This window comes from Spodoptera frugiperda, chromosome 15 (assembly GCF_023101765.2).
Source record: "Spodoptera frugiperda isolate SF20-4 chromosome 15, AGI-APGP_CSIRO_Sfru_2.0, whole genome shotgun sequence".
Classification (NCBI taxonomy): domain Eukaryota; kingdom Metazoa; phylum Arthropoda; class Insecta; order Lepidoptera; family Noctuidae; genus Spodoptera; species Spodoptera frugiperda.
The window spans coordinates 2,267,289-2,282,787 of NC_064226.1; the positions used below are offsets into that span (position 1 = coordinate 2,267,289).

Sequence of the window (15,499 nt, forward strand, 5' to 3'; positions counted from 1 at the left end):
AATTCACAGGCTTATTAACAGAAAACCGGCTTGTAGTACCGAAAGTAAACATATACCGAGGTGAGTATTAATAGTAAAATTAGTTTGGGTCTTAATTAAATTAAACCGGCTTCTGCCCACTGACTATTAATTAACGAGATTCATGGTTGTGCACAAACTTAACCGAACAACTACGGAACAAGCTGATGGAGAATTACTGACAACACAAATAATCGAGACGTGTCGGCTCGGTACTTGCTTACCGGAGTTTTTACACAACAACCAACAATTAGCGCGCGTTACTCATCTCTTAATAACAATACTTTTTACTAAGAATATATCAGCAGCATTTAAAATTCATATTAATTCGACATGCTACGTGCAGATTCCTAGGAGCAAGTTCTAGTTATTTTAATTGAGCACAATCCTTAGCCGATCCAACAGTTAATAACGCTTACAAACATATTTGCCTCAGCAACTAAGACTCTATTTGCAAATCAAATTCAACTTAATGCGTGTATTAATTTTCAACAGCAGCTGTTAAGTGTCTATGAGACAAATGATTTATGTGGACGATAAGTACTCCGGCCATAATTACTCGTAACCAATACTGAGATTTGCGATGTGATAACTGCAAAGTTCAGTGACACCAATAATTCCAACGAGCACCAATGACCCTTCCAGACTCCGTGATGCGTCGTGCTTATACATGGTGATTTATAATCTTCGATTTTAATATTGATAAAGTGAACAAGATTAATTTTAATGTAAATAAACATCCAGCGATTAAAGCCGAACCAAATAAAGATGAAGATGATCACAAAAGAACAACAACAATGCAAAGAAATCGAAATCCGATAAAAATAAATGCGAAATAAACGAAAGTCTGATTAAGGGTAATAACTCAGGTGCTGAGACAGTCGTGTGAAGCAAATCTTCCGAGTAGGTGTGCCTACATAAACCAGGCTCGGACATCGGACACCCCGGGGCGGAGACCTGTCGGAGATACACTGACTTACTGCCCTCTACGCGCTCGACATAATGGACCCACCCGCCGACCTTTACTACACATTTTTAATAAAACATTTACATACAATTGACGGTGCTCATAATAAACACCAATACCAAATAGACTCGTGTAACGAAATGCTACCGAAATCGTAGCGTTAAAAAATTTTACGTTAGTTCTACTCAAGTCATGAAAATTAATGCATTAAATTGTTAAAATATATTCAACGGGAAACATATAAATCACGACAAGCCCCACAAGTAATACCAGTGTAACAAAAAAAATGGCCTTTCGTGGAAACAGATTAATATGTAACGATCGACAACAAGAACAAATCGGGATGCGAAGGAGAAAAACTGCCAGCGATACACATGACCGCTTACTTTAAAAGTAACTATTTGCAATTGTAATTTAAAATTGCACGCAATTGCATCGAACTTTGGACTGTAGCATATAAAAAGCTTGACGTGTTTTTGATATCCGACCTCCAGCGACTAACCATAGGTGTTGAGTGGGCCAGTGCATTGTGCAACACTAACATAACCGTGCCTTGACATTGTTGATCTCATACTCGGCGCTCCGTGCCAAAGCCATTGCAGGTAGCATGGCGGTCAAGAGGCTCGCTAATCGACCGTAGAATATGAATAGCTTACACAAGGATAAACACCTCCATAAACTGTACAGTTTAGTGAGAAGAGAGCAGACACTCCACAGCTATTCTGTTGAGATGTCACGTCCATGTAAGAGCGCGCCGACAGCACTACAGTAACAATCAGTTCGCCAATAACTTTTAAGTGGTGACAAATATGCGAACATAAAAAATATATATGTTAAGAGTTGAAATGATCTGCGTAACGCACTTATTCGAGCGAGTGCGTGATGCGTGCTCGATGCGAACGAGTGTGTCGGACAAGGTCGCTGCCAACGAATCACTAGTACCACCAATTTGACACTGCTCACCTCCGCTTATTGGACAAAGTGGAACGTGTAAATGAAGAAACGAAACGCTACCCTGTAATCATTTAACAGGCATCGGCTGTGATGAAACAGATGTCACATTTGAAGGTAAAATCAATTCAGACATCGAGTAGATTATAAACAGGCAGGTTAATGAACTCGAGAAAAAATTAAAAATAAACAAGGTAAGAGTCAGGTCGATGTAAGAAGTGACGAATAATAGCTCAATAATTAGTTTTAAGACTAATGAAATACTTTTTATGTTTCAATCTGACGATAAATAATTCATGCAGTTGTGAAAAGCCTTGGTTTTACCAGTTCTTGCTAACAAACTAACCTAATTACGTAAAAACATCCACGTTAGAAAAGGTAGTGATATCATTACAAAACTGTATGTATGATTTAAATTTCACCGCTCACATGAATGTCAGTTTTGTTTGTTCGATCGTTAGAAAAACGATAGATAAACTAAAAACGATTGCAATGTATTAAAGTGCAGATTCATAAAAACAGAACTTGAAAGAGTTAATAAAATCGAGAACCCACTTTTCTATGAAATTAATAAAAAACACCAATAAACATTTATTACAACTCGTCAGCCTGACATGAACAATTTATAAAACGCTGACGTACTATTGCACAATAATTATAATGACCCCAGTAATATTAAATAAAAAAATATCACTGGTATCAAAGTAAAAGGTACGGTGAAAGTGATACAAGACTGCAATGGGCGGGGTGATAAAAATGTCAATGCAAAAGAAACGCCTCCGCATTGGAGTGTAGTTATCGACAATTTACATACAACGCACTCTTGAATTTGCGTGGTGAAATCTGAATACACCGCTTTTTAAAACGTTAAGCTTTGTCCAGAGAATGCAGAAGAAACGAACGGCAAAATTTAAAATTATATAATAATCCTACCCAAATATTAAATGAAGGTACTAGGTCACGTACTTAATAATTTATCTATGCAGATAAAGTAACAGCTCGAAGAAAGTAGATTTGACAACATTATCATGAATGATTTTATCAACACAATGCCCAATAATCTGATAAAATACATTGAATAGTGGTGGTACTCGTACCACAAGTTCGTTTAACACGAAACAATTATTCACTTCACTACATTTCAGACTGCGTTACTATATTTTCCTTCCTTCGTCCTAAAACTAGGTCAAACGATTAGAATCCAACAATGTTTTAATAGGCCACTGATATTGCAACATGAATTTATTTATTTACTTCCAATAATATTTGCACTCATTACACATTGAGGCCGCTTGTAATTAGGTCCAGTTACGTAAATAAGTTAAATGTTATTTCCTTTCAAACGTGGTGATGATAACTATGTTGGAGCGACCTCATTTCATTGGAAGTTGGACCATACACCATACTCCTTAACGAAATCAAAGTGACCGACATACAATACAATACAACTCACTGACGATGATGACGTAAAAGCATCTACTCCTCACGATTTAAAACTGCTTTGAATAGCGAGAAGCGAGAACATCACACAAAAAAGCACATCAACAATCCACAACTGAAAATCTCAAGCGTGAATGAACACTCAGTTTCTAATAATAAAACAAAAAATATAGATAGCAGCATGTCCACTCTATTTGCAGCATCGCGTCGAGTAAAGTACATTCATTTGATATTCAACTCAACTATTAAGGGAAAACAGTACAAGGATTATAGACAAAGGTAAACACAAAGACACAACAGACCGACTACTTTCAACACGAAGCATGTTTTAAATATAAAAATCTTTATGGATATTCAAATATTACTACCAAAGTCAAACAAAGATGGTGGAACTTGTTGCCCTCCTCAAACAACTTAGCAGAGACCACTTCCGACACGACCAGTACACATGACGGTAACACAAATACACAACTATCTATGCAACACCTACAAGCATTTTAGACTCGACCTTGGCTATACGTATATAGATAATAATAGGCTATTCTTTACGTATGCGTGTTAATGACGGTGAGTAAACCGCCAAAGGAAACATTTTTTTGTAATCGTGAGTTGGAAAAGTTAAATTATGTTATTACGGCGTGACCAAATTTCTGGCTCAAAAATCTATTTATAAAATAACAAGGCAGCAAGCAACCTCGAATACCGGTTTATGTATTAAAACTATTATTTATTTAAACTAAAATCCCAGCTTACCTATATATTCTTGTTTTATTCAGGAATGCCACAAGGAGCTTCACTAGGACCACCACAAATTACATTGATCGGCTAAAAGGTTGATAGGCTAGTTTAAAGATTGAGGTCATACAAAAACTATGCTGTATCAATAATTATTTATTTTACCTAACTGAAAAGACGTCATCACCGTACGAGTTTCACGGAATGCGTAAATGCACAGCTGTCTACACGAAATTTTAACAATGGCTTTTAGGACTTCGTAGTTACATCTTGCGTCATTTTTATTATCCTTTGTTTATTTAAAATTACTCAGACAACTAGAGGTAAACAAAATATTCATCTTTTGAACACTCTCATTATTCTTGAAGCGATATAAAATTGTAAATATATGACTACAGTAAATATTCTTAATATGGCGTTGGTATACTACATAAGAAGAATTACAATACACTGTCAACTTATTAATTCAATGTTTAACATAAATATGGATTAAATACGTACTCTGCACTCAGGTTTGTATAAATTATTTAAGTTATTACTCTGCTTTAAGTTGATTTAATACTTCTACGCATCCCCTTTCCTATGGATCTTTAAGCTTTGGGTTTCCACGTTGTGTACAAAAAACATTACCTTTAAAACGTCCATATTTGTTTTGTTAGCTCAAATCAACTAAGGGTATAGTTAACTAGTGAGCCCCCAAGCAAACATTGTCCAGGCGGACAGTGACAAAACAGAACGAACCGACAGCAAGACCGTCTTCAAGACGTTGCACATAAAACAGTCTCTAGAAACGTGTTCACTTATAAAAATTGAACCAATAAACTCAGGGTCCTACATTCGCCAGCAATGCTAACAAGCCGTACCAAACAATGTTGCAATCTTTATATCCGACCCGGTGCATTACATGAATTACGAGTAAAACGCCTTCAATGTAACTCAACGATAATGTGTTGAACTTTACTATCATAAAACAAGAAAAACAATACGTAAGTGCTCCTCAATGACACTGAGTTTCTATTCCACATTAAAAATCAAACATGTAATAAATTATAACTAAGGTCATCAAGTCACGCACTGAGAATACATTTTTGTGGCTGTTACGCGGATCTAAGGTTATCGAGGGGTTCAAGACTAACCGTTGAACCCAAATCATGTGAAGGCAAGTTTGTCAATATCAATGACATTTCGTTCATGTTATGTAGATTAGTAAGCATAGGATTGCAACACGTTCAAAGTGATGTGTGTTTACCTAATTATTTAAAACTAAACGTTCAGGTGACACAAGACATTTTTGTGAAGCAGTGAACAGTAAGATTAGGACACACTTGTGGAGATTTATACTAATGTGGATTCAGCATATTACTTTCTCAATAAGATACTGAACATTAAGAATGTATTATTTAGTAACAAAACAGACTTAGTATTGACAAAATGAATAAGAGAACAGATACTATAGATTAGATTGCTTCCTTAAGAAACTAGATTAACTATACGAAGACAAACCACGTTGATTTACAAAATAAGAGCACTAGTGTTACAGAAGTACTGCAGTACTGAAGAAATACATAATGTCGAAATCCATGAGGTGTTCGTGTAAGGAATAGTTGACGATGATACTTACAAAGAAAGCAAAAATAATTTGGGAGCAACTAGTCACTATCTGTGACAGACTTATGAATGCAGACAAAGATAATAAAATATCTTAGCATAATGACAGGTCGTTATCCCACGCCTACAAGCTAACAGCTCCAACTATTTCTTCTTAATTAACAGACCGAAAGTGCACCTTTAAAACAACTTATGCGTACAAAGAAAAATAAGAATTAATTAAAATAAAAGGACATATGGTGACATGGACCCAGAGGCAAGTCATCCAACACAATTAAAATTCTTGCAGCAGACATGAGAGTGTTTACTTTCATGGATTTGCCAACATTCATATCTACAGTTACACCTAGTATTGAATCGAGTACCAGTATCACTAATATGTAAAATTATATTACTAATGTCAGCTGATAAGTTTTGTTTAACCATTTTAAATAACCGACCTAAAAAGACGACATACAGGAAACTATGGCACATAGCTTGTGGTTTTCCTCCCCAATCAACTACGTGACTGTCATTCATTAGTTACATCATGTATTAGACACCAATAATAAACAATTAATTTATAAATAGCAGAGTCATTAAACTTCTGTTATTGTTTCGTCTACGTTTTACTACTAACATGTAGTATCGTAGCTTCTCTTAAGTGTCGGTCGCTGTCAGTTAAAGCACTAAATATTGAGGCAACCTGATTTAATGCGCGCTAAAAATGTAACGCGCAAAAACGAGCACGGTGGCGTTCACACAATACATCAATTACGTCTAATCGTGATACCCAGAGTTTTGCGGACCATAATATAATCGCCAACGACTCTTAACATTTCGATGGCCATGAACTACGCCTTGACTGGCGGATACTAAATGTAACAAACAAAAAAGTATCAATTCTAACAGATAGCTGTTACTCGACCCACATCGGTGACCTCGTTACGGCGAAATCGCAATGTAATTTCGCGACGTAAATTTTTTGGAACACTTTTACTTCGACACCGGGCGTACGGTCCAGCGGCTCAGTGCTTGGGTTCGGTGATGACACCAATTTCTCTTTCAATGAATGGGTATGGAGCTTAAAGCTGGGTGTAGTCTCCACGCGGCCTCAAAATTCAAACGGATACGCCTGTTTAGTGAACCGCGTTTGCGTAACACTTGACATAGATAGCCGCTTGATGTAGAGCAGTAAAGTATTGAGGAGATAGAGCGTCGCGTGGCCAATTCATTCATATTTCAGTCAGGTCCTCTATTGACGTCACGTTACAGTGCTAATAAATACTCCCGTATGTGTTATCGGCTTTTGCAAATTTTTCTGAACCATTTTTCGCAACACGCACGTCACCGGCACGTAAATCCGTCGGACGCACGCGCCAGCCATATAGTGCGACTTTCTCTCCGAGCTACGCAATCACATTTGGTTAAATTTCGCTTTTTTGCACACAAAGCGATTGATGAAAATTTATTTCGCCATGGAAAACAGATTGGAATACAAAGGTGTGACACGATAAGAATCACAACTAGCAGGAGAGGACATAAAGCTGGTGACAGCTTCTCTGAGGACCATTGTGAACATTGTCAGCATTTATTCTACATTAACTTTAAGGTTAAAGCTTATAATGGTTGAGAAGAACAGCAGACAAAGCGCTCGAGAGCGAAACTAACACAAACTAGTCACTTGGATCACTTTCATCTGGTGGAGATGCCGAAAGTAAACTTTTACTTTCGGTATGAAAAGATCGGTTTTCTTCAACGACTACATTCATATTATAACATTCTAAAACACTGCTAGTATTACAGCGTTCATTAAATAAACGTAATCAACAAATACTATTTGTTTATAAGCTTACAAACGAAAGTACATGTAAGTAACTCGTGTACGACAACAAATACCTACTTACTGAGTTGGAGGTGAGTCATTTTTTTCTAATTTATGCATCATTAAAGTCTACATGAAGAGAAGACATTATGAATAATAATATTATTATCATTGTAATTTATGCCTTAAGATCTTAAGTTCTAGAATAACAAAGAGTTCAATTCAACAGGCGTAAATTGAAGCAAATCAGAACATCGCAGACAGTTACGTGATAAGTTTATATAAATAGATGGCCATATAATCTCAGTAGGAAACAGATATAAAAACTACAATACTAATGAACGAGGAAAATGATGTGAACGCGGCGACAGTACGACAGTACGCCAGAACTGGTTGTATGAAAGCGAAAACGTTTAATTAGGTACTTTCATCTATTCGTACAAAGTGGAACTCGTAACCCAGATTATTGAATTAAGAGCCTCTCAACTAGATGTCTTATGATTTATATACTTTCGATTGGACAACGAACGTTTATACTTGATCTTACGATGGGCTGCGGTTGGAAAAACCCATGACAGCATGACAGCATTAACGACTTTCATCTGACCATATTCAATACATAACGTTGTTTTTCAAAACATCAAAATTACTATATAGGTTTCAAATTAGGACTATGCTCTTCGATTCATCAGAATCGAACTATGACGTGTCCATGTGAATATTATATTTAACTATTATACATAACTCCACTTATCCATAGTTTATTAAGATTGGACCATTAAGGCACCGTTGCAACATAAACGTTTCACAAGCTATCTACCGATTAGTTCACACCTAGTTATTAATAACACTCGTAACGTTATGATATTACTAAAAACTAGTTATCAGTTAACCGATGCCAAGTGGCCGGCGGTCAATGAACGATAACGAGCGAGTTATCTTCATAACCACTTACTGAATTACTGAGAGGCTAATCACTCAAAGCCTGGCAGTGTTCTAGCGTCGTATAGATATTGCAGGTCAAGCGATTATAAATAACTACGTCTGGAACAAATCTGGCCTTAGATGGCTAGCTATTGTGGGCATCATTATTCAATTAGCCACATTAGACTACACGTAATTTCTGCTTGACAAGAAGATGCCACTTGGGAAGATTATTCTCTCATAAGAACCAGTTTACGACGTAATAATATAATTATAGAGTCTCCAAATGCATCACTTTCAAAACAGGATTTTGTCTCGTAGTATAAAACTTTTCTAGTAACGATAAACAGACATGACAAGAAATTGAACACACTAGTTATGCAGGAGAATGAGCCATACATACAGACAGGATGACTGACTTGTAAAAGGGCCAAGGAAAGAGCAGAGATAAAAATATACTACCCATCAACTAGGACAGATGCGCGCGCCATCCACATCTCCAAAACAAACTGTGCTTTTACGAAGTGAATCATAAGAAACAGATGGAATGCAGGTAAATATAGACATTCTGACAAAAAATGAAGAACTTAAACTACAGATGTTTCAAGCAATTTGAGGAAAACCATGAAGAAAGAAAGAGAAGATCACACTATTGATTTACCATAAGTCCCTAACTCCTCACTTAAATTGTTCAAAAAACATTATTTGGTACCTACAGTTAAATATAAAACTGATAAAGACCATTCGTATAGTCACGTAAGAACGAAAAAAATCCAACGCCCGACAGCAAAGAAATCAATGCAAAAATATTCTAATGGCTTTCCCAAAGCGATACATGACGAACATTATTGTGTAACAATTGATTGTCGGGACCGGAGCTGAGGTCAAACGTCTGGAGGTCGTAAGGAAGAGGGTGGAACGTTACAAATATAGCTGATCACAATCCCAGACGAAAGCCTATTCGTAGGACAAATTAAGGACATTTCGCAACACGCAGATAAAATCGATAATTCAGTTAACTTGTTGAATTTTCTCTGATTTGGTCAACTTAGTCAAACATTTCCATTTTCAGATATTTGTTTAGGGACATTTAAGGATTCCCAAACTCGAAAAGGCCTTTTGTTGATTGTGGTAAACAAACACTTGTAGGAGTTGCTTTTAGGTGGCGGGCTTGTCAAAGTTTGGTGACATCGGTTTTACTAAAAGCGGCACCTTTGTATTTGGCTTCTGTATACCAAATAATAATTCGAAAATCTCTTTCAGAGTTTTGCATTGTTACCTTACTCAGTTCTGGACTCTATAAATAAATATTATGGAAAATTTCCGTACAAACATTCTTGTCTTCTAATACTGTCTCTTCTATTTCTTATGCCGGAAATGACTTCATACAGTGCCAGTTTACTGCAAAACATCATTCAGCTATGTATTTTGAATTTAAAGCCACCTTTACGCCATTATTAATGTCCATTCCTTATACTCAAACATTAAGAAAATAGACTCGTGATCCAGTTTCATTAATTTACACAAATTAGTATCGATGTTATAAGATATTTATGCAAACTGCCTCATGGGTATACCTATCGATTACTAGTGATTCCAAACTATTCGTTTAGATATCGATATATTCAGAAACGAATTGTTTTTAGTTCATTGATTTTTCCACGGTTGCCTTAACTCATTAATCTATTCCTTTAGTCATTGAGCGATGATAGAGTTGGCTGTAATTTGTAAACGTAATTAACTTGTAATCATTGTTACAAAATACCGCTTCAGCGTGTACGTGTATTTATAGATCGACAATTCATTAATTCAGTGAGACTCCCCAACTTAATAACGAAACATTCAAACAACACGCCTTGTTGCATCAAAGCAGTTTGGTAATACCCAAATTGTTATCACGAGGAGCTTCTAAAGCCAAACAAATATGGCTGAAAGTATAAGAGCAGTCATTGCACCATCGAAAACCAAATAACTTTATCATTTCGTGTAAATATCAGTGTTTGGATCAAACGCTATCTATGTAAACAAACGGTGACAACACGCGAGGGAACGCACATTCAATATCAGCACTTATGGACGTGACGCATGTGTCAATCTTCACCTTCTCAAATTGATTAGATTCGTGCAGTTTAGGCGACAGTTGCTCCAAATGACGAAACACTGTATGGTGCAACAGGGTCCCCTAAATTTAAACCAAAACTACCTGTGTATGTGCCACACGTGCACCGATCCCTGCCACTGATATGTTAATTTTATTACACCAGCTTGAAAAAAGATCCCAACCGGTTTTCGGTTTCGAAAAGGAACGTAAGTGACATAAAAATTACGACCTTCACGTACATGATGCTTGTTCCTAAATTAAAAGGCGGACTAACAAAAACGTTCATCGAGTAAATAGTTCAAGCATACCGACTCTCGATCATGACTATGTATTTTGTTATGAAGCACAACATATTGCATACATTTTTGTAATAAAATTCGCTAACACAAAAACTGGTTTAGCATACAAAATAAATATTGGCAACATGACACTTACGATAATTTTCGGCGATTGGCAGGTCCTTAGCACACACTGGTTGCACGTCTAATTTCGCGGATATGATCTAATGTAAACCGAATAATAGTGTATAATAGCTCCAGTTTTTTCTGCGGCGACTTCGGAACCGGTAGTGTGTCGGGGGCCTCAACACTTGGGGGGCATCACTTATCAATGGTTAGTGGAGGAGGTTATTAGCGGTAATGTAGTACCGTCGCGAGCGTCGCGTCTCGCGTGCTGGCCGGCTGCGAGTGCCGGCGCTCAAGCGTCGCTCTTGTAAACAAAACGTAATGGTGGGGGCCCCGCCGAAAAGCCTGGCCTGGCCGAATAAACACCGCTCACTTACGTCACTCTATTCTACTCCTCTGGTGAACATTTGATGCATGCCTAGTTCCGACAATCGATTGCTCTCCTAACTTTTACCTTCGGACGCCGCGCCGGCAGCGGTAGCGGCATCCCTCCCTCCAATAACATGCAACCCTCCCCCTCTCCCTTATTTATCATTCTTACTGACAAGTTTGGTTGTATCATGTTCGACAATATAAAAATAGATCTCTTCACACAAATAAGGAATATTAAAGGCAGCAATAACGTTTCTTTGGTAATTTTCCATTTTTCATTATTCATCAAAGTGTAAATATGAGAAACCTCGTAACACACATAAGTACATTATGCGTGGGTACACTTAGTAATTATCCGCACCCAGCTGTATCTTGGCCAAGTTAAGAGTTGAATGAGTCGGCAAAATCTTAGGACTTATTCACTCCTCTATTAAACGAGCATTGCAGCAAAAAAACTACGAAGTAGACGGCTGTTCATACCAGACAGTTCGATATCAATTAATTTAAGCGTTCAGCTCGATATAGCAGGATCGCTACAAAAGAAATTAATCAAGTAAATTCCTCCAGCTTTACTTCGAGTTCATAACACCATATTTATAACCGGTAGCTGCTCCTAATTTTAAAGGCTATTCCACACGCAATACTAATTTAAAAATACCTTTTATTTCACACGATAACCGGCTGTAAATAGAATTAAAGGTGGTAAAGTCGGCTGCACTAAGTTATGGCAATGTAACCGGAGCTAACAAACTGTAGAGCTGCTAGTAAACCACTTTTTGCTTCGTGTCTTACTTTACTCCCAGATATTAGGTATGCACCTGTTTCATTCAGCTATGCAATTTGGTTTTCACTTCTGTTTCTGTGGGAATTACCTTAAATTTTTGCCTTGTCAGTTTGATAAGCAGAGAAAATTGTTTTGGGACTGACATAATAATCACTCATTAATGTTATCGAGCAAACATGAGTCTTTATTAAAAACCTCACAGATGAAGTACATCAATTTATAAAAACGACTACGGAAACACATTTCGCGAGGGGCTCAAAAATTCTTGTAGAGAAAAACAAGTCTTTAAGGCTACTTAAAACGTACATACATATGTAATGATGCACTCCTCAACGTTTGAGAACGGGACAAATCAATATAACATGAACGTTGAATTTTAAAATGTATCCCGTGAAATTCATGTTCATGCAATCAGGTAGTTCTGTTAGTAAAATATCAGTAAAATGACGCACTCAGTGTAAACTGTTAATATTAATGTGGAATATAAAACAGATGTTATAGTTACATAAACAGTTACTGGGTTTCTATCTCGGCGACACATCTATTGATCATGATGTTTTCCTAAAATGTTAAATATACCTCTGTTGTTAGAATCTTACTATGTATAGGTAATTTCCCTGAGCTTTTTGTATAACTAACGTAGTAGTCTTGTTTCTTATGCATATAAGAAACAAGACTTTACCGTCTCATTCTAAGAATGAAACACTATACTACATTTTGGAACGAGTACCTAGCTTCGCTGAAAGACTAAGGGACAATTCAAATTAACGTTTCAAAAGTGCCTAATTAAGGATGCTTTGACTTTGACTTTGAAGAATACCAAATCTAGTAAGCAACAATGTTGGTGTTTTCAAATTACGTTCGTCTTCGCTGCTCTTCCATCAAATTGTGTATTCATGTATTCCTGACTTCTGCTATATTACACCGAAAGGGGTGGACCGAAGAGGTACTTTATTTACAGTACATATACACCTTTCGCCAGTTAATTGATTTATTCTTTTAGTATATTGACTATTCTAGTGTAGTTTCTTGCTCGTTCTTCTCCATTCGGATCTATAATTTGAAACAAGCACCTTTTTTGGGGGGGAAAAACATTCATTGAATACTCCCGCCTAGGGCAAGAGGGAAATCACCCCGTTCGTACTCTTGTTTTTCGAGCTTCGAGCAGCTACGGATCAGGCATCATTCCTACTAGGCCCCATCTGGAAATGAGCACCTAGCTTCACTGACCCACAGACGATTGAGAGACTATTCATTTGTTGATACTGAACTGATAATGGTTTAGTTAAAATAGAGATTTTGACTTACAGTGCAATTAATATCGAGATGTTTCGCATTTATCCGGGATTACACATTCGCCAGGATTCGGCATTCAAATAATGGTCAGTCGCAGCGAATACGTAGAAGAGACTCCTCTCTCCTCTTACCCCTGTAAAATGTAGACTTCCTACGACAATTAAAAGAGTGGGCCCCTGGGCCCCTAACTGTAGTCTGGGTTCCTTCGCATCTGCCTCCGTCCCAGACTAACAGACTGCTACCTTATTTGTTATACCAGTATATAGCAATATCCAAATAAATAAGTAATGCACGTACAATTCTCACACAAATTCGACTGAATTCTTTTGGAAATCGTTGTCTATTCGTCATTAATTATCCACTTTTCTTTTTAATAGTTTACATTCTAATTTACATATTAAATTAATGAATTTTCATTGGCCTAAATTTACATCTGACAGCCAAACCACAGACAGATGTGCACTTTCTTTTTAAAGAAACTGACCCTACGCTGCGAGAAAATTTAAAATTATTAGGGCGTGTTTTAAAGTTGTTTGGGTAGCCCTACAGTTTTCACATTTGGAGAAAATCGAAGAGACTTTCTTTAAAAAATCAATTAAGATAAATCATATTTCGTAAATTGAGTAAAAGTATTACTTTCACACGTCACTTGGTAATTATAAACGTTTTATAACTGTCTACAGATAAGAAACTCAAATGTTCAAATGTAAATTGTTTTTGAAATGAATGGGCTTAATTAGTACGTTAACTTAAGAAGAACATTACATTATAACGGGCGACTATCAATCTCTCGTCTTGTACATATTTTGGATGTTTTAGTACATACGAGTAGTAGGCATTAGTCACAATAGTCACCTCACGCATCATTCAGATATCGTTTTGTTTTCGCGTGATCTTGAGCTCAAAGTAAACGTTGTAAAAAAAAATTAGGTAGCTATATGAATACAGGGACGGATTTGCCTAGGGCTTTGCGTGTTGCGACCCAGGACCCTGAAAATGTTAACAGCTTAGAATCGTAAATGTAACCTAACGCTGTTTTTACTTACAGCACTCACACATTTTTGTAGTTATTTTTTAATTGTAATAAATCACTACCAAATAAAACAGTACCTATAAGAACGGAATCTAACCTAATACAGGCATATCATAATTAAAAGATCCTTTCCAATCCAGTACCAATCACATTTTATAAGCATCAAACTCTGTTTTTGCAAATAAACTATTTTTTTTTTTTCTATACCAAAGTCTCTGATATCACGTACTCAGAGTTTCTAAAAATCTAATAAACATTTGGTCAAACCCGTGTTTGTGTACTTACTAATAGCTTTTGCGACCACTCAACCAAAGAAAATACATATTAATATTTGCAGTTACAACCTAAGAACTAGTTGTGAATTTGAAGTTAAAATGATATACGATTATGGAGATTCTAATATGAATTCGCTATCTTAGATTAAATCTCTTAACAAATTGACTGTTTCAATCATTGAATAAATGGGCCCGCCTGACACGTAAGCCCAGAGCCCGCATAATTATTCGCAGTCCGTCCCTGTACAAATGTGATGATCATTCATAACTGAGAAGCAAAAAAAGTTACAACAATAAATATTTTTTTTAATACGGTACGGGTATATTATATAAATAAGAGATGGTATAAATTATAATTAATGTGAAAATGTCATGGCACCATTATTCTTTTGAGGATTTTGACCGCGGAGCAATCCTAAGTACTTATATCCTACTTGCTGGTCCGACCTAAATAACTGCCTTATTGGTCAACCTACTTATGTCCGGAGTACAATATGCTTGGATGCTTGCTCCCATTTAACCAATGAATAACGTATTTTACGAGTACCTATCAACCTTCCAACAGATCATATTCTACGTCTATGTACAATGTACACAGAGAGAAATGCATAAAACACATTATTTTTATTTAAAACGACCGAGATTAGAAACCATTCGCTCACGACTTAAAGGTATCCATTTAGGCATTTTGTCCAAGTCATATTTTCCAACCCTTTTCGTTTAAAAGACCTGTAGCGACATCTATTGGCACATTTTGCGTACTATTAAATGTCTGGTCCACGCTTTT

The 15,499-nt window shown here is 36.6% G+C and overlaps 1 protein-coding gene across 3 annotated transcripts in view; it reads right to left on the reverse strand.

Annotated features, from left to right (window-relative positions):
- LOC118278121 (solute carrier organic anion transporter family member 74D) overlaps positions 1–15,499 on the reverse strand; it is a 53,278-nt gene that overhangs the window by 24,862 nt on the left and 12,917 nt on the right. Inside the window, exon 1 of one of the 3 annotated variants that reach the window (XM_050699140.1) lies at positions 10,984–11,248. The exons of 1 other annotated variant lie outside the window; for it this stretch is intronic. The gene's annotated coding sequence lies outside the window, so the exon portion shown is untranslated. Of the gene's footprint in view, positions 1–3,744; positions 3,856–10,983; positions 11,249–15,499 lie in introns of those variants that run through there. One more of the 3 variants, XM_050699143.1, reaches the window with a different exon arrangement.